This window comes from Oryctolagus cuniculus, chromosome 2 (assembly GCF_964237555.1).
Source record: "Oryctolagus cuniculus chromosome 2, mOryCun1.1, whole genome shotgun sequence".
Lineage (NCBI taxonomy): Eukaryota > Metazoa > Chordata > Mammalia > Lagomorpha > Leporidae > Oryctolagus > Oryctolagus cuniculus.
The window spans coordinates 92,664,769-92,684,201 of NC_091433.1; the positions used below are offsets into that span (position 1 = coordinate 92,664,769).

At 51.6% G+C, this 19,433-nt stretch overlaps 1 protein-coding gene across 4 annotated transcripts in view; it reads right to left on the bottom strand.

The window, feature by feature from the left end:
• The window catches only part of SLC20A2 (solute carrier family 20 member 2), a 102,946-nt gene that overhangs the window by 58,722 nt on the left and 24,791 nt on the right, over nucleotides 1-19,433 (bottom strand). The window contains exon 1 of one of the 4 annotated variants that reach the window (XM_008273914.4): nucleotides 9,826-10,080. The exons of the other annotated variants lie outside the window; for them this stretch is intronic. The gene's annotated coding sequence lies outside the window, so the exon portion shown is untranslated. Of the gene's footprint in view, nucleotides 1-9,825; nucleotides 10,081-19,433 lie in introns of those variants that run through there. 4 annotated transcript variants of the gene reach the window in all.

Genomic DNA, 19,433 nt, shown 5'->3' on the forward strand with positions numbered 1-19,433 from the left:
CTATCTTTTCTTTCTTCTTTTTTGAGACAGACATTCCCTTCCCTATACTTAAAAAAAAAAAAAAAAAAAACAACTTCACTTTTTGAAAGGCAGAGAGGCAGATCTCCCATCTGCTGGCTCACTCCCTAAATGCCTGCAACAGCCAAGGCTGGGCCAGGCCAAAGCCAGGAGGCGGGAACTCCGCCTGGGACTCCCAGTTATGTAGATCACCACCTGCCGCCTGCCTCCCTCAGTGCGCATCAGCAGGAAGCTGGGTCAAGTGGAGAAGCCAGGCTCTGCCATGCAGGATGTGGAATCTTGAGCACCGCGCGAAACGCCTGCCCCTGATTTTCACGGCTGAGCAGTGATGCAGAGCATCTTGTCACGTACTTGTTGGCCATTTGAACATGTTCTTCAGAGAAATACCTATTCAAGTACTTTGCCCATTTGAAAACCAAATTAGTGTTTGTTTGTTGCTGTTGGGTCATATGCATTCTTTATGTATTTTGGAGACTGACCCCTTATCAGACACAGGAACATGACTTGCAAATATTTTCTCTCACTAGTTTTAACTGTGCTGTAGACCAAATTTTCACTTTGGGTACCTGTGCTTTGAGTGTCCTATCTCCATTTTTTTAAAAATAACTTTTATCTCTTTAAAAATATTCTCTGATGGATTACCACCATACCTTCTTTTAATACCACAGTGATTTCCTTCCGTCATTGGTCCTATTTACAGGGCTGTTATAACATTTACAATGTCATTGCTAAGTTCAGTACTGGGCACCCTCAAAAGCGGTCTCTGTTACCTGTCTCCTTCACCCCTGTGTGTGGACCACAATATCCAGCTTCTCTCTCTGTCTCATGATTCCCTGAAAACTGGGTCTTTCAGAGAAGTCGCTGTAGCGGAGTTGGACACTGATTTCTTTCCCTCACCCCCTACTCCACAGGGGTTGTGTATTTGGCTGAACTGATCCGCCAAGTCCACTTCTCCCGCGGTGTGCAGCTGCTGATAGCCCTGCTCCGGGTTTTTTCCCTTGTTTTTCTATTTCAATCTAGCTTGTACAGGGTCAGCTGGGGGATAGCACGAGCCACTTATTGGCCGGAGGTCGTGCGCAAGCCCCCTCTGCAGCTCTGGGAGTCTGTGTCCTGTCTGTGGCGGTACCCTCAGGAATCGTGTGTGTGTGGAGAAACTCAGACCCATGTGCCAGGAAAAGTGATTTTTCCAGATATATGGCTTCTGTTAAGGTGGCCAGGATCTTACTGCTCTGGCAGAGCCGGGTCCACCCTGATCACTGGAGCCGCTGCACGCTCCCTACCTCCTATCTAGTGCAGAGACACAAATGGAAGCGTTCTCGGCAAACTGCCTCGCGAGGACCTTTCTCCTCAGGACAGCGTGCAACCTGAACAAAGCGCCATTCCAGCACTTAGTAGTCTGATGGTCAGGCTTCTGTAACGGGGGAAGAGAAGCTGCTTCTGACGCTTTTCTCTCCAAGCGCCGAGTCCGGCCTTACTTAATTATTACTGACACGTCTCACAGAGCCTGAAGACACTTTGACTTGAAGATCAGAGGAAAACTAAGCAGATGTAAACAAAAGCGGAGATGGCGAGAATCAGGCCTGACAGCAAGAGGTGCGTGGCCGGGTGCTGGCCCCATGCGTCCCCGGGGGACACTGAACTGTCTGCACAGCGGGCAGGGGCAGAAAGGGACAGAACATTCCAGACATTCTCTCTTCCTGTTCCAGCTGCCACTTTAATTTCCACGCAGATCTACAGCAATCACGGTTTGCCTGAAACCTCTAGGAGAGATGGGCTCATTTATAATTCCCAGCGACCCCTCCGTGCTCTCTCCTGCTTTTGCTTGTCTTTGGGACAGAAGCCAAACACAAAGAAAACAGATGAATGGACAAACAAACAAACAGGAACAAGGAACGCGGTCCAAATTCCTAAACTGAGGTCCATTCTCCTCTCCCTTCTCAAAGGCCTCCGCTTTCCCTCGATACGTTTTCTGCCTTGTCTTTGAGCCACTCAATCTGCAAGGAGATTCTGTTCACCGAGGTTTAACCCCTATGTGTTTACGCCGTGTTGGTTAAGGTGTGTCACACACCTGTGCTTGTGTGGTACGCGGGAGAGCTGGGGACCCAGCGTGACCTGGGGACCTGCCTGGCCCGCGTCGCAGTGTCCTGCGTCAGTCCTCACAGGGAACAGCACCCCATCCGGCGGTGAGATCAGAAGGAGGCAAGAGTGGAGGGAAAGAAAGGTGGGGTTGGGAAGAGCACTCCTCCTTAGGGCCAAGAATGGGGAGAAGCTTGGCCGGCGCTGTGGCTCACTAGGCTAATCCTTCGCCTACGGCACCGGCACCCCGGGTTGGGGCGCCGGATTCCATCCCGGTTGCTCCTCTTCCTGTCCAGCTCTCTGCTGTGGCCCGGGAAGGCAGTGGAGGACGGCCCAAGTGCTTGGGCCCTGCACCCCCATGGGAGACCAGGAGGAAGCACCTGGCTTCTGATCCGTGCAGCGGCCATTTGGGGGGTGAACCAGCGGAAGGAAGACCTTTTCTGTCTCTCTCTCATTGTCTGACTGCCTGTCAAAAAAAAAAAAAAAAAAAAAAAAAAAAAAGAGGGAGGAAGCCAGCTGCAAAACAGGCTCTGAGTCCCAGGGAGTCCAGGTAAGGCTGGGAGTGGCAGGCGGAGGCGGGGCCAACCCATGCTAGCACCTGATGCTAATTTCCTTCTAGTTTCTTAAGACACTGCCTTTAAATGACTTTAGGTGCATTCAGTTTGGTCTCCATCTAAACCCCTGTGCCCCAATTAAACCTGGGGCAGATCCCACTGCCTTCAAGGTGCAGGCTTAGGAGTGTAGTTCAGAAAGAGAGACCCTAAATAAACAGTAAAAGCACTTCTTCCCATGTGTCTTCATACAAACAAGCTTAGAGGGGGGCTGTTAGGGGCGGGGCAAGTATCCTACTGTTTTTGTTCAAGATTTTATTAAAGCAACTGTCACCAGTGCTGAGTTACCTGAAATAGCCTCCGATGAAGGCCACGAGGACACCCTGGCAGCAATCACCGAGGGAGCCAGGACTCTTAAAGCACCATTGCCTTCCCCAACACTGGTCATGTGACTCCTCCTCCCTGTCACCCTCATCTCTGTCCCTTAGGACTGCTGTGCCGAGGGTCCCGCACCCAACATAACTGGGTAACCTCATCAAGACTTAATCTGTTAACTGACCCTACACAGCAGTGTGGGGAGGCTGCTCCCAAGAGCCAAGATTCCAAGTACCTGCCTTAAAAATAAGCCGGCATTCCACATGAGTGCTGATTCAAGTCCCGGCTGCTCCACTTCCAGGCTGGGGAAGCAGTGGAAAATGGCCCAAGTGCTTGGGGCCCTTCAACCATGTAGGAGACCTGGACGGAGTTCCAGGTTCCTAGCTTCAGCCTGGACCAGTCCCAACCACTGAGGCTATTTGGAGGGTGAACCAGCAGATAGAAGCGCTCTCTCTCTCTCTCTCTCTCTCTCTCTCTCTCTGTGTGTGTGTGTGTCTTTCCCTCTCTCCAACTGTTTCAAACACAAATAAATAAATCTTTTAAGAAAAGTCAGTTTCCCATTATCAAAATAACATGTACTCATAAAAAATTTGCAGAAAAGTAGATAATAAAAGAAAAATCCTGCTGACCCATTGCTGCAAAATAACATCATTTAAACATTTATTTATGTATCATTTATTTACTTTATATGCAAGGCAGAGAGACAAGGACAGAGATCTTCCATCTGGTAGCTTACTCCCTGAATGCCTAGAACAGCTGGGGCTGAGCCAGGCCAAAGCCAGGAGGTCAATTCAGGTCTCCCACCTGGGTGGCAGGGACCCAAGCAGTTGAGCCATCATCTGGATGGGAGTAAGAGCCAAGACAGAACCCAGGGACTCCAATACGGGACGCCCATGTCCCAAGTGGACATGTGCCCAGTGCCCGCCCATAGCATCAGTGTGTTCAATGCTGCATCGTGTTGCAATATATGGCAACACCATAAATCATTTAATCAGTACCTTAAGAGGCTGCTTCTCGGGATATTTTATTGAATTACTGCCAGTAACTGTTGCAGAGTAATAAGTAAAAGGGGTTTTTCCTGCCTTTGTCTTCAAATTTTTTTTGACTAAACAACTATATAACAGGACAAAGTTTATCCCAAACCATTTAACCCTCTTGTTTTCACTGCCACATATGTGAGCTAACTTTATGGACAGATTGATTTTAGAAATAACATTATTATTCCAAAGAAGAAATGCCACAAAAGAATGATTATTTAGTAATTTCTTTGTAAAGAAATAAAAAAGGCCTTTTGACTGACAGCATTAAGAACCAAATAGACCAGAGACTTGGAATTCTTCCTATTGGATATATGAGAATACTTCTAAAAAAGTTTCACAGGAAAATTGATGAAAAAGTTTTTTTTGGTGCAAAAATTTTTGAAACTCCTGTACAGTTTTTTTATAATACACAATTTCCATGGACTGTTTTGAAGACTACTTATATAGTAAGAGTCCATGAATTTTAAAGAAACTCTATTTGTAGACTCATTCCTGGGGTGTGTGTGTGTGTGTGTGTGTGTGTGTTAAGATTCAGCTCTCTCTGTCCTCTGGACATTGGGACATTTTTATCTTGAGTTGCACATACTCTGAAGATGGACCTGGCTGTGGGGAGGAACAGGCCCAGGGCCCGCGGCATCTGTGCTGTGACAGCACGGCCCGCTGGAGCTCAGCCAGAGTGCCCTCGCTTGTCTTTTCTCACTTCAAGGAACGTCTAATGCCTTGCAAACAAGTTATTAATTACAGCCATAGAGCCCGAGGAGTCCACCCGCCCCTACCCCACCCCACCCCACCGGGGAGAGCTAAAATAGCCAGGAGTCACGGCGCCCTGGCTGAGGTAGGGTCTGTTCCTTGTCCCTAATGAGACATGTGCTCAGAGAACTGGCTCTTCATTCGGGGCACAGCAAGTCTGCAGTGTACTGGAGGCCACACCAGAGTGTATGACAGACCCACACTCAACCCAGGGATTCTCTCGAGCCAGAGCGTGAGGCACAACAGATGGCAGGGCAAAGACCTAAGTAAATGAAGACCCATTCGTATGATGTGCAAAAAGAGATGGGAGCAAGGGGGAGGCAAGAGGCCAGACAGGGAAGGGAGCCGGCAAGGGTGAGAAGAGCCACCCTCCAGACCCCGGTGGTTCACCACGGCACAGCACGGCACGGGGCAGAGCTGCTGTGGCCTGTGGCCCTGGGCACTTTGGCTTACTACTTAGGACTGTATTTGTATTCGGCACCTCCTATGTGTACCGTAGGGTTATCAGGACAGACAGGTCTCTGTCCTCCGCCCCAGTGGAGCCACAGCAAGCTGAGGAGCCATCACTCCGTGCCTGCAGTCCTCACAGGTCCTCCTAAGGTTAGGGCTTGGTGGAACCCCACGGCACTCCTGGGGTGGGCACCAGCCCTCCTCCCTACCCAGTTGGGGGCAGAGTGACACCCTACAGCCTCCTCCCTTCTGAAACGGCCTCAGGAAGACAGCTCCCCGGAGCCAGGAGGAGGGGAGCCCCCGCTAACACTGGCAACGGAGTAGGGTACACTGGTCTGGTCTGGAGACAGCACCACCGCTCTCCCCGTGTCTGCTTAGGGCCCTTGTGAAACGGGCACCGGCTGAAGGACTGAGAATGGAGGCAGGATTCTCCTGGCTACTATTCATCTCCTCCAGGTGACAAAGGGAAATCCCAGCGCAGAACGGGGCTGGAGGGCACTCGGAGGGGCTGTTTGCCTTCTGGATTCAGAGGTGACGTCAAAGACACCACGAGCACATAGAGCCGTGTGGGATGACTTCCGGAAAAAAACACAACTCAGCATCCAACTTCCCCATGTGAGTGTGTGCACCAGCAGCTCCACTCACTCAGTCCCGTGGGGCTGGCCTGGGGCACACCGTGAGAACCACAGCTCCAGCCCAGGCTCCCCGAACCTGGTCCTTCTGTTCTCAATGGGAGGGGGCCTGCGATGGCGCGCACACACACACACACACACACACACACACACTTGAATGACAACTGGAGTCCCTGGTCATTAGCTTCCCTCTGAGCTAACCAGGCTCCCTAACCTCTTATTATGGGTATCACTGTCCAACCCTTTAATCATTACTATTTTTTTTTGTTTTGAGGTTCTTTGTTGCGGCTTCTCCAAGTTTCTTTCGGTTGTGGAGCCATGAATTTGATCCAGAGCCTGAGTCAGAGACTGGCTGGGGTTGACTACAAAGAGAAGCACGAGTCAGATTCACACAACAGACTCACATTTATTGATCTCTAACACCCGGGCTTGCCTTATTAGCGACTCCTGAGTCAGGTTCTGCCGGGCTTGCCTTATTAGCAACTCCTGAGTCAGGTTCTGCCGCACTGCTTAGGAGAGCTTCAGGACGCCTCTCCTGGAAGCCTGAGGCTCTGCTCCAAGCACACTGACCAGCTGACTCAGTACCCCACCCCAGGTCAACTGCAAATCAGTTTAGGAGGGCAGTGAGAACCTGGGACTCGGGTTCAGATTTCCCCGAGGATCCTTTCCACGGAGAGGGAGAGAGAGATGCTCTTCGCAGGGGTCAGGTTTGCATCAAGTCCATCCACCGCCACAGGACACAGCCACTGAGTCTTCTGACGGAGGCGAGCGGGCTGGAGCAGAGGGCTTGGGGGTCAGCCTTCCCACCTCTCCCCACACCTCCCCTGCTGCTGCAAGGGAAGCCATCAGCTCCCCAGGGCCCGAGGGAGCTCACGCCGAAGACCCTCAGCCAGCCCCTCCATCCTGTCCCCCTCCCTCGTCTTCCTCTCTTCTTTCTCCTGCTGCTTTATGCACTGGGTGTCACGGCCCAGTTTCTGTGAACCGCCGAATGTGTGAGCACGTGGGTTTGTGCAGAATGGGAACTGTGCCCTCTTTGTGCATTGTGTGTGCTCCGGGTGTGATTAATACACGCTCACCAGCCGCGGCAGTCCCCGTATTTTCCAGAGAAATCGGCGTTCCTGCAGAGTCAGATCCCAATACCGCACACGCGCACACAGGCGGGCAAAGCTGATGGGGTTCACGCTTCCTTCCCTTGCAGGCAGAGCTGTTGAAACTCGGCATTTTATTCACAGAGCCTCTTCCTAAGCAACGCCCGCTTGAAAGAGAACATCCTAGGAGGTGATCAGTGAGCATTTTGGCTCCAAATCAGAAAGGTAACCTGTTGCATCAGGGAGTTCCTATTGAAAGCCCAGTGTTGGGGGTGGGTACACTGCAGGGGCTAAGCTGCTGCTTGGGATCCCGACCCCATTTCGGAATGCCTGGGTTTCAGCCTTGCTCCCAAGGCCAGCTTCCTGCTAATGCCCAGCCTGGCAGGCTCAAGTGAGTCGGTTGCTGCCACTCACACTGGAGACCTGAACTGATCCCTGCTTCGTGGCTTTGGCCTGGCCCAGCTCTGGCTACTGCAGACATGTGGGCAGTGAACTAGTGCTCTCTCTCTCTCTCTCTCCTCTCTCTCAGCTCTGGCTACTGCAGACATGTGGGCAGTGAACTAGTGATCTCTCTCTCTCTCTCTCCTCTCTCCTCTCTCTGCCTTCCAAATTAAAACACCACCACCACCAAAAACAAACTCTTGTGAGCTGGTTAAAATGCCTGCCTCCTAGGACGTGGGTCCAGTGCCTGTCGACGCCCGTTTCTGCCTCCTGACCTCAGCTCCTGGCAGTTGAGGAGCGGACAGGCAGGTGGGAGCTCGGTCTACCTCTCTGTTAGATAAACAAAGAGAACACAACAAACAGAAAAACCTCGCGTGGATACAGAAGGACCAGGGGAAAGATTTCTCTGCTTCTCTGAGCAGAAAGCCAGTAAAATAAACCTCTGCCACCAGTGGCCATTCCATCAGGACCTCTTGGCTTGTGTTTCAGCAGCAGGGGGACTAGGACGAGAGGGCAGCGGCCAATGGGCGCCGCTCTGCAGGAATCGGAGGCCACGGCGGCTGCGGGGTGGGGGCAGGTGCCCAGCACAGGCTCCTGGGCTCTTTCCACAGGTCCCAAAGCTGCGCGTGTCTCTCGGCACCTGGACCCCACTGTGTGACCACTGGGGTTGCGCTCACTGTGATGTGTCTCACCCAAGGTCACGGCCAGTTGGCAGAGAGCCTGTGCGCTGAGGGAGCTGCAGCCAGTGTCACCTCACCAGGCACCCGGGAGGGGACGCAGAGGGAGGGAGGCAGGCACACACCAGCACCCGCAGGATCCCGACCGGGCCCACGTGGTTGGGCTAGCTCCTCTTTCATTCCCTTGGATCTGTCTCTCTCACAGCACATAAATCAGTAAAACCAACACTCTAGGCGTGTTTACAAGCATTTTAGCAACTCATCCTTAAAATGCATGCTTCCAAGTAGCAGCAAAACCTACGCAAACTCCTGTTTAAATTAAACAACAAAAAAACAGGATCAATGCTAATCCACTTCTTATTTGCAAGACTGAAAAATTGACAATTGATGAATTCGCTGGAAAACCAATGTACAATGACCTACTTCTCCTACAAGAAGCACTCCACTGGGATTCTCAACAATTAAAACAGCAAGCACGCCGGCGTCTTGGGCAGAAGAATGTGTCACGAAGCACACTCTGCAACAAGAACTCTTTCACAGCTGAGGACAGTGTCAGAGGCTTGTTTCTGCCGTGATTTTAAATTGATCTGGACTGCAAATTTCTGCGCCACAAAAAAAAAAGTTCTACGAAAAGCTTCTTTCTAAAAATAGCCGAAGAACTCAATCCTGTTTTCCTTTCTTACATTCTTTTCCTACTGAGCCCACCACTGAAACGTTTCCTTTCATTGTTGCTATCTTATGTCATGTGCAGTTAAAATCCGACAACACCGAACAACAAAGAAGTCTTTAAATAAAGCTGTTCAAATAGGAGAAGGGCACTCGCAGTGCCTAGGGGGAGGGGCTGTCTGGGGACAGCGCCCACCCTGCCTGCTAGGACCCTCTCACCAAGATCAGCGTCCCAGGGCTCAGCTCGTCGGCACTTGAGTGCTGGAGAAACTCCTGCCTGGCTCTGTGTCACAAGCAAGGTGTCTGCACGCAGTCGTTAAAACACGCTTCGGACACTCACACGTAACTGTGTTCAATGTTCTGTGGCCCAGATGTCGGGTGAAGAAGAGTTAAAATCAGGGAGTTTCAGGGCCTGTGGCTAATTGTGGTAACTCGATTTTCCAGGGGCTGCTTTAAATCACCCTCTAAAACTCCCGTCTCAATTCAAGCACTTCTCTCCAGGAGTATGTGGGTCGATTCTTAAGCAGAAACTTGTCCTTGAAGAACTGAACGCCGTGCATCCACACCTGCAACACCACTGCGTCTGACACTCCCGTTACTTCTGCAGCATAAACCTGAAGGGCCGCGCAGTGGCGAGGGAGTCCACTTTGAACATTTCCCCTCAAGGGCAGGTTACCATAGAAAAAGAAAGCTCAATGGGACAAGGCACCGTAGCTGTATTTACAGGACTCTATGCTAATAATCAAATACTTTGACAGGTGAAATCAGTAACAACCTGCAGGCGGCTTTTGCAAAAAATAAAACTAAGAATCAGACACTGTCTTTCCCTGAGAAAACCGAGTAAGACAGGTTTCTTGCAGTAGCATACGTTTGAGGAGGAAAGCTTTGGCTCTCATTCCTACATTTCTCTGAAGTACCAACCCCAGAGACTCCAAATTTTCCCAAGAGCTTAAAAAAAAAAAAAAAAAAAAAAAAGAGAGAGACTATGATAGGAACATTCAGAAGATTTCCGGAGCAAAGAACAAAGGCAGGTCTTCAGAACTCCCCCCGGGGTTACTTACAAGCAGCCTCAGAGGGAATGCGAGCCAGGGTGCTTCAGAAGTGCTCTGCCGATCACAAACACTCGGGACGTCTAAAACAGATACCCTATCGCACGAGGCCGCGAAGGCACGGGCCAGCCTACTCACTTCCACTTGGGTAAACACTTCTACAACTCAGAGAGCGAACCCTGGCTAAACCGAACGGCAGCCGAGCAGCAGGCAGGAACACGCCGATTTGAATCATGTGTGCCGGGATTTATTCACCAGGACAACATCGGTGTCCTCTTAATGGGAAATGTGGCCAAGGGGCGGGCCCTGGCGAACAATACGGGGCATCGTGGTTATGCTAATTATTGAACCCGGTCCAATAATGCTAACTTCTTTCAAGTTTTTTTTTTTTTTTTTTGCAAGTACTGACAAAAAGAGTAAGAGCTTTCACTTGATTTCTTCAGAGCGCATTCGAATACGGACAAAGCTTTGGCAACAAGGTGGCAGTGCTGCGTGCCTTTCACAAGGGGAAGCAGAGCCGGCCGTCCAGGGCCATGCCGTATCAGCTGCGATCTATGTGGCATTCAAACGGCCTGGGGCACACAGGCACCTCAGTCGGTGGTGGGGACCCTGAAAGTCATGAACTGATGCTGGCCCCTTCCTTCCTGAGTCCCCAGGAGCTGCGGTGAGGACACAGGTTCAGTCGTAAATCACTGAGAACAAACAGCTCACGCGCTTGCACAGGGCGACTGTCCCTGGCAAGGAGCCTCTGGAGGTGCACTGAGCCGCGTGGCTGGCTGCATCTGGAGGGGACTGTCCTCCACGGGCGGCTGGCCACCGCCACGGCACCCTGAAGCCCGGGAGACCCAGATCACGGGACCTGCTTTGTAAGCGCAGCGGTGGCGTCCGCTCTCGAAGGTGCAGCTGGGTTTGCTTTCAACAGCTCTGCTGATGACGGATCTGGCTCTTACAGGCTGCTTTACGAATGCTATCAGAGCAGTTGACAAATGTCAGTCAAATCTCCAGGCATCGCTGGGACACGTCGATCCCCAACCACCCCCCCCTCGCTGTTAACAGGCACAGGGCTGCTCAACAACTTGGTCACCACCAGGTCACTCCGGGCCCCTCCGAAGCCCTCTGTAGCACGTCGTCCGTGTTCACCACTCAGCTGTACTCTTAGGTCTCTTCAGAGACGTTTGCTTTCCTGACTCAACCATGCAACGAGAGTTTAGACCTCAGGAGATTGACTCTACTTAACTCCCCAAATCCCAGGGAATCTGAGCTCCAGGGGCTTAAGCAGCGCCCCCAGGGAGGGCGCTGGGACTCAGCAGGCTGAGTGCCTGCCTGGCTGGAGCCCTGGCTACTCCATGCTTCCGCTCCAGCTTCCTGCGAATGCACCCAGGAGGCAGTGGGAGACAGCCCAGGCGCTTGGGACCCCGTGCCCCATGTGGGACACCTGGACGGAGTTCCTGGCTCCTGGCTTCGGACAGGCCTAGACCCAGCTGATGGGGGCATTTGGGGAGTGAACCAGGGGAGAGAAGATTCCCTCCCCCCGCCCCCATTGCCCTGGCCCTATTACTCTGCCTTTGAAATAAATAAATGAATAACTTATTTTAAGAAGGTATTCTGCCACACATGTCTTTAAACACAATGGTCCGGCTGGCTCATGCAAGCCTAAAGCAGCAAGCAGGTTGATTTTCACTGTCATGAGCTGGTACTACCAGTAAAGTCCCTCTCCTGTTCTGTCCAAACACAGCTGGCTGCTAGCCTGGGAGTCCACCCCTGCTGCCTGACCTTGGGCGCCGTGGCCAGCCCTTGCTCCAGCTCTCCAAGATGGCATGCACCATCTCCCGGACCCAAAGCGCTAGACGAGGGCATTTTCCATCCCATGCCGAGAGGACGGGCGTTAGTGCTAACCCAAGATGGCTGACATCTGACTACAGCATTACTTCCAGCACTCCACAGCAAACTCATTCTGGAATTCTCGATGCCAAAAGGGGAGAGTGGGAGGCTATTTTTGGCACAATTATTCTTATCCTGTTATGTCATGGTTTTGAAAAGTTGGGTAAGCCAAAACATTATTCCCGTCCTAATCCAGACAGGATCAGAAAGTAGATATGTGAGGTCCACGTTGGCGCTGGATTCTGCACTGGAGAAGCAGGAGCTGACGTGTGAAGGGTTCCACATCCAGCACCCGGAAGGCGGGGGACCCGAGCGATTTTCCCACTCCTCCTATGTCACACACGCGCAGCACAGGTCTGCTGCCGCTCCGAGCAGCGGCCACACGTGTTCCAGAACATGCCAAAGAACAGAGTACCCTGAAGGTCACGAGTCACTCTACTGCTTCCTTCTCGCTAGCGAACATTACTTGAGTCAAAGCAAACTTCTGTGCCAGACAGCAGAGGACCATCTCAAAGGGAGGTCATTTCTTCCCCTTGGTTCGCGTGGATGTTGGGTGGTAGGGAGGAGAGACAGGCAGCAGGGTCTGTGGGTTGATGACATTCTGAATACTGGGGCCGGTGCTGTGGCATAGTGGGTAAAGCTGTTGCCTGCAGTGCCGGTTCGAGTCCCGGCTACTCCACTTCTTCTTCTTCTTCTTTTTTTTTTTTTTTAATTTATTTATTTGAAAGGCAGAGTTACATAGAGGCAGAGGCACAAAGAGAGAGAGACAGAGAGAAGGCGGGGGGAGCTGGTCTTCCATCTGCTGGTTCACTCCACAATTGGCAGCAACGGCTGGAGCTGTGCTGATCCGAAGCCAGAAGCCAGGAGTTTCTTCCAGATCTCTCATGGGGGTGCAGGGGCCCAAGGGCTTGGGCCATCTTCCACTGCTTTCCCCAGGCCATAGCAGAGAGCTGGATCAAAAGTGGAGCAGCCAGGACTTGAACTGGCACCCATATAGGATGCCAGTACTACAAGCGGCAGCTTTGCCTGCTATGCCAAAGCGCCAGCTCCTGGCTGCTCCACTTCTGACCCAGCTCTCTGCTGTGGCCTGGGATAGCAGAAGATGGCCCAAGTCCTTGGGCCCCTGCACCTGCGTGGGAGACTGGAAGGAAGCTCCTGGATCCTGGCTTTGGATCAGCACATTTCCAGCTGTTGCAGCCAACTGGGGAGTGAACCAGTGGATGGAAGACCTCTGCCTCTCTGCGTGTCTCTCTCTGCCTCTCCTTCTCTAACTCTGCCTTTCAAATAAATAAATAAATATTTTAAAAAAATAAACAATAGGGGGCTGGTGCCATGGCACAGTAGGTTAATCCTCCACCTGCAGCACTGGCATCCCATATGGATGCTGGTTCTAGGCCCGGCTGCCCCTCTTCAAATCCAGCTCTCTGCTATGGCCTGAGAAAGCAGTAGAAGATGGCCCAAGTCCTTGGGTCCCTGCACCTGTGTGGGAGGCTGGGAAGAAGCAGCTGGCTCCTGGCTTTGGATCGGCATAGCTCTGGCCGTTGCGGCCATCTGGGGAGTGAACCTGTGGATGGAAGACCTCTCTCTCTGTCTCTCCCTCTCACTGTCTGTAACTCTACCTCTTAAATAAATAAATAAAATCTTAAAAAAAAATAGACATGCTGAATACCAGAACACTTCAGAAGGTTTGTGGAAAGCGGATTTAAGAGATAAGCTTATTTGGGTGCAAAACACAACAACAACAACAAAACCACTGAGGTCTTTGCCGAGTTTGTTCATAACACACGTTTTCCATGAACTGCGTGAAGACCCTGCCTATGTGTGGATTTCAAAAAAAATTTCTTTGGAAAAATAAACTTAGCTTTGCGTTCCGTTTCTGTGAACTTTCGGAAGAACACTCGTGCATCTCAGTGGGGGAAAGATGTTTTCTGTGGCAAGGCATATGGTGCCGAAGGAGCCGCTGAGGATATTAATAGGGTGGTGAGTACACAGGAGGGCTGCGCTAAAATAGAAGCAGCTTCCCTGTTTTAAGCAGGGTGGCACAGCACCGAAAAGCACAAAACTCATCTCCCGGCTGCGTTCTGGAACGTGAGGGTGAAAGCTGTCAGTGAGGGTGTTCCTCAGTGCTCAGGCGCTTGGGCTGAGAAGTTAGAACCTGGCTGCTGGGCAAGGAAGGACTCGGTGAGGGACAACTTCCCCAGGAGGAGGGCAGGAGGGCAGGAGGGGCTCGTAACAGGTGCACAAGGACAACGGGCTGAATGCCTGGAAGTGCCCTTCACCGGCTCATTCATTCAATGCACACGTTAATTAAAACAGTCGGAAGTGGGATGTGAAGACACGTGTATTTTGGTGCAGAAACGTCTCAGTGCACACATGGTTTTTTCAACACATGTCATCTCCGTGAACTTTTTGAAGACTCCACGTGTGCACAGATGTCAAAGTTCTTCTGTACCAACATTCGCTCACCTTTCAATGCCATTTTTATATTAATTTATTTACTTGAAAGGCAGAGTTACACAGAGAGGGAGAGACAGAGACAGAGACAGAGAGAGATCTCCCATTTGCTGGTTCACTTCCCAGGTGGCCACAAGAGCAGGAGCTGAGCCAGGCCAAAGCCAGAGGTCTCAAGCTCCATCCAGGTCTTCCATGGGATAGCGGGGGCCTAAATACTTGGACCATCTTCTGCTGCTTTCTCAGGCAGATTAGCAGGGAGCTGGATGGAAGTGGAGCAGCCCGCACTGCAAGCGGCAGCTGATATAGGAAGCTGGCGTCGAAGGTGGCGCTAAACCAGCTATGCCACAATGCCGGCCCTTTTTAAATTCCATTTTCCATGGACTTCAGAAGCACCCTCATGGAAGTTCTGGGATAATTCAGGATTCTCAATTTTATTTTTAGATCTTAAAAGAATCATGGATGAGAAGAGGGCATGGTGCAGTGTGGAGTACCTGTTTTGAGTCCCTGCTGCTCTGCTTCTGACCCAGCTCCCTGCTAATTCACCTAGGACACGGATCCCCCATGTCCTGGGGCCCCTGCCACCCAACTGGGAGACCTGGATGGAGTTCTAGGCTCCTGGTTTCAGCGTAGCCCAGACCTGGCTTTTACAGCCATTTTGGGAGGGAAGATTTCTCTTCCTCTTTGTGTCTCTCCCTCACTCTATAGTTCTGCCTTTCAAATAAGTAAACAAATAAATCTTTTTTAAAAAAATCATGGAGAGGTCGAATATTTCAAAATATCTAAAAATTACAACTGGAAAAAGCAGTACAGTTTCCATTCTGAACTTCTTTTTTTAAAAAATATTTATATGAAAGGCAGAGTGACAGAAAGAGGGGAGGAGACAGAGAAGAGAGAGATAAGGAGAGATCAATTTCCCATCCACTGGTTCACTCCCCAGATGGCTCCAACAGTCAGGGCTGAGCCAGGCTGGAGCCAGGAGCTAGGAGCCAGGAGTTCCATCTGAACATCCCACGTGGGTGCAGGGGCCCAAGGACTTGTTCTACCTTCCACTGCTTTCCCAGGCCATAGCAGGAGCTGGACTGGAAATGGAGCAGCTGAGACTCCAATCAGCATGGCACTGCATGTTGGGACTTAACCCAGTGCGCCAAACCCGGGCCCGCATCTGCATTATCCACCATCTTCCAATGAGATCACTCGCTTGGGTCAACTACAGCAGGTCACAGGGGAAGGGGGAAGGGAGTCAGGTTTCCTTATGGTTCCCAGTTGTTCCAAGGGGGACATGGAAATACGCGAAGCTTTCAACAAAGAATGAATGCTGAAAAAATGCTTATTTTCCTCCTTCCCTTAGGGAGGAAGCTCTCTGGATTGCAGCTGCAGTCAGAAAGACCTGGCTTCAGAATGCAGGGCAGGCACTGCTGACCTAGGGGACTGGGGAGGCTGGGCTCGTCCCGTGCCATCCACGGCTTGGGCTGAAGCCTGGGCAGGCCTGCTCTCACAGGTGTGAGGTGCTGAGAGGAGCTGCTGACCACTGGAAAGTGCTTCAGAGAAGCCGGGCTCTGAAGGCAGCGCACGGCGGCCTGCTGGCCTACCCAGGCCACAGGCTAACTGCCAGGGCCCGCCGGCTGGCCCAACCTGCATCCCTGGGACTGTGACCGCCACACCCGGGGGCACTGTGCTGAAGCTGCTCTGTGTTGGTTTTCATTACGCGGCCACACGCGCTTCCCAAGGCCCAGCCAGTGCACATGTGCCTCCCGCATCCCACCCAAGCTCTCCACTTGGCCTAAGCCCTGCACCCCGCAACCCGGTGGGCTTACACCCACGGCGCCACCCAGCTCCGACCCGAGAAAGCGTAGTCTGCTTCCCCCAGCAAATTCCTTCTTTCCTTTTTCTTGTTTAGAGTTTTATTCGACTTTTCTAAAGAAGGACCAATTAACTGATTGATTTGAAAGGCAGAGTTACTGAGAGAGATCCTCCATCTTCATTCAGTTCAGTCCCCAAATGGCTGCAATGGCAGGGGCCGGGCCAGGCCCAAGGCAGGACCCAGGAGCTCCAGCAGCTAGGACTCAAACTGGCACTCATACGGAGGGCTGGCATTGCAGGCTGTGCCACGACACCAGTCCCAGGCACTCCCTTCTGTAAGCTACGAGAAGACCCGTGTAGTAGCAAACTCAAGACGGCTCTTTTTAAAGCTTTCATAATTAGCCAATTCAGCATAATTTATATCAAGATTTTGAAAGTAAAGGCTATTTTATTGCTGCTGCTGGGTTTTTTAATATTTATTTTCATCTACTTGAAAGACATTGTGAAAGAGAAAAAGAGAAAGAGACAGAGAGATCTTCCATCTGCTAGTTTACTTCCCAAATGACCTCACCAGCCCAGGGCTTGGCTAGGTCAAAGCCAAGAGCCCAAAATATAGTCCAGGTCTCGCAGGGTGCACATCGGCAGGAAGCTGGAACAGGGAATGGAGTTGGAGCCCACACTGAGGCACTGCGACGCAGAACACAGGCGTCTCAAGCTGCTCCGAACGCCGGCCCCTGCTGCTGCTTGAGTACTATTTCTACCAGACATGCTGCTTTTAAGAGCGCATTCGAAGCCGGTGCCGCGGCTAACTAGGCTAATCTCCGCCTTGCGGCGCCAGTACACCAGGTTCTAGTCCCGGTCGGGGTGCCGGATTCTGTCCCGGTTGCCCCCCTTCCAGGCCAGCTCTCTGCTGTGGCCCGGGAGTGCAGTGGAGGATGGCCCAAGTGCTTGGGCCCTGCACCCCATGGGAGACCAGGAGAAGCACCTGGTTCCTGCCATTGGATCAGCGCGGTGTGCCAGCTGCGGCGGCCATTGGAGGGTGAACCAACGGCAAAAGGAAGACCTTTCTCTCTGTCTGTCTCTCTCTCACTGTCCACTCTGCCTGTCAAAAAAAAAAAAAAAAAAAAGAGTGCATTCGAATTCTACTGGGAATTTCATTCCTAACATTCATCCACTAACACACATTTGTTAAACAGTGGATTCCAGCCGTTACGAAACTCCTGGGCTTTTGCAAGATTTGTAGGATGGTGGGATGGCCATGACTTTGCAGAGGCCTAGAATCTGATAAGACACTGATAAGCAGCGCAAAGGATTCCATCAGGAATCTGGAGAGAGAAGACGAAGCTTCCCATACAGTCCCTCAAGAGAGGCGCATTGGAGGAAGTGACGTTTGAACTGAATCTTCTGATAGATTCTCAACAGGAAGAGGGGTGGGAAGAACATTACACAGAAGCAAAGACACAAGGAAGTAGAAAGGAGAGCTCCAAGGTCATCTGGGGCACAGCTGGGATTCGGAGTCCAGCTCCATCATTTAACAGCTGTTTTACCTACTGCTCAGTTACTGAACTCCTCCTACTCCAGGTGACAAAGTCCCGGGGTGAGGCGGAGCCTGCAGCAGGGCTGCCTGATTCAGATCCCAGCTCATGGCTCCCCAGCTGTTGGTGATGGGCAACTGCTTGCTCCCCCTATGCATGGTCTCATCATCTTTAAAATGGGGTGGTAATTACACATGCCTCAGACATGTTGCTAAGTAAACTCAGAGGCTTATGCACACCCAGCAAGGCAGACAGATACAGACAGATGTAAACGACTGTACATAGACAAACATGGCCTTATCACCAACAGCAGGATGCATTTTCCTCTTCCTCTCTCGTGTGGAGTGCACGTTGGGAAAGGCAGGTTCTCAGGTGCCCCAGCCCCGGCCTCCACTCAGTTAAGGAACAGAGGCCGCCTTCTTCCTTCTCTGGGGCAGCAGCTCTGCCCTTGCTGCTGTTGGGCGCTGCGCCGGAAACTCCACGGGCAGACAGGGTGTGTGTGGCCCAGGGCTTCGGAGGAGAGGAGAAGCAGTATCCCAGGTGGTGACTGCATGGTAAGTGGGAGAACAGCTACAGTACAGTCTGAAGTTCTCCAGTGACTGCTCATTTTTCAGAGCAGCAGCTATAAGCAAAATAAATAAAACTGGGAACAAAATAACTACAATGATGGGACAAGCCCCGCAGAGCTGCTCCTTGACACCGGGTTCTAGTCCCGGTTGGGGCGCCGGATTCTGTCCCGGTTGCCCCTCTTCCAGGCCAGCTCTCTGCTGTGGCCTGGGAGTGCAGTGGAGGATGGCCCAAGTGCTTGGGCCCTGCACCCCATGGGAGACCAGGAGAAGCACCTGGCTCCTGCCATCGGATCAGCGCGATGCGCCGGCCGCAGCGCGCCGGCCATGGCAGCCATTGGAGGGTGAACCAACAGCAAAAGGAAGACCTTTCTGTCTCTCTCTCACTGTCCACTCTGCCTGTCAAAAAAAAAAAAAAAAAAAAAAAAAGGAGCGGCCAGACAGTGCCGGCTGGCTGTGGTGGACTGCAGGCTGCAAAATAACACTCGCCCCTTTTAGACTTCAGTGCTTTCATTATAAGGTTTCTTCTTTTTCTTGACATTACATCCTCTGAGATTTATGTTTTATTTATTTGAAAGGTAGAGTGACAGAGAGAGATCGATCTTCCATCCACTGGTTCACTCCCCAAAGGGCTGCAACAGCCGGAGCCACGCTGGTCTGAAGCCAGGAGCAAGCAGCTGCCTCCAGGTCTCCCACATGGGTGGCAGGGGCCCAGGCATTTGAGCCATCCTCCGCTGCTTTCCCAAGCCCATTAGCAGAGAGTGGGATCAGAAGTGGAGCAGCCAGGACTCAAACCGGCGCCGACATGGGATGCCGGTGCTGCAGGTGGCAGCTTAACCTGCTACGCCACAGCGCCAGGCTGAGACATGACATTTTTTTCTCCCCAGATGCCAGCAGAGGGTTCATTTCCTTCTTTGCTTGTGTGTGTGTGTTAAAGCTATTTTTTTAAATGAGAGGCAGGTGTTTGGTCTAGCAGTTAAGACGCCTGCATCCCATTTGGGAATACGTGGGTTCAATACCTGCCTCTGGCTCCGGACTCCAGCTTCCTGTACGTGCACACCCTGGGAGGCAGCAGTCACGCGTCAAGTAGTTGGGTTCCCGCCACCCACCTGGGAGGCTTGGATTGAGTTCCTGGGTCTCAGCTTTGTCCTGGCCCAGCACCAGGCACTGTGGGAGTCTGAGGAGTGGTAACTAAACTCTGTTTATCTATCCCTCTGCCTCTCAAATAAACAAGTAAATAAATAATTACTCATTAATAATGACAAGGTAAATAATTAGTAATTTAAGTGATGGAAAATTATCACATTTATTTTCCCAAATTGAGAATCTTTCATGTAAACCATGGTGAAAGGAAAAACTCTTATCAGATTTCCTTAAGGCTTAA